We start from the raw sequence: 841 nt of genomic DNA on the forward strand, positions 1-841 counted from the left end.
CACCATTGCACACTTGCTCTTAACGAGATGAAATATGTTGTGCTTTTGGAAGTGTATGGCTATGGTGGGAATTCTTGCACAGTTCATTCACCTGACTTCTGTTTGCTTTTCTTCTGTTTTTATTATTTAGTGCCACTGGGATGCTTTGGTTATTAAACCTCATGTCTCTAAAATGCACTTTCCTTTCTATCCCTTATGCGATGATTTCTTCCTGAATTCCTTCTGGTCTTCTTTGATCTTCTTCTGAATGTCCTTGCATAACATCCTCCCATCCTCGTATCTTTTTCCAAAAGATTTCATATAGTCCCTCTCTGGTCATCATTTGTAACATCTTAATAATTTTGATCTTAAGTGGTCGTGACTTCCCTGATGAAATCCATCTTTCACTCTGTAAAGATAATCTCAGAAATTGAATAGTCCTTATCTAGTCCTCTGTTCAGATCTTATTCAAGATCTGATGCTTGCAAATCCTTGGCAAACAATTCTTCCTTGGCTTGATTTTTCTGCCTTTGTCTATGAACTTTTACGATTCCCTCTTCCTAGACTGCAGTTTTTGTCTTTGATCTCAACATGAGTGTCTGATTCAGGGTATCTATTAGTGGGACAACCCCCAAAATGCTTTTGATATTTGCTTAGAACAGGTGTTATTTGACTCAATCAAGTCCTACCTGGATTTTATCAGGCTCTATGAACCCAATTCATTACTACCTTCATAACTTTAAGACAGCTGATTTCTGCAAAGATGACAGAGTTTCTCACTTGCACTGTCTTTTCCCAACATTTTTGATAATCCTCGTGAGGCTCAAAATGTCTGACAATTTTAAAGATCCTTCCACACAAT

Source organism: Cervus canadensis, chromosome 3 (genome assembly GCF_019320065.1).
Source record: "Cervus canadensis isolate Bull #8, Minnesota chromosome 3, ASM1932006v1, whole genome shotgun sequence".
In the NCBI taxonomy this organism is placed as follows: Eukaryota; Metazoa; Chordata; class Mammalia; order Artiodactyla; family Cervidae; genus Cervus; species Cervus canadensis.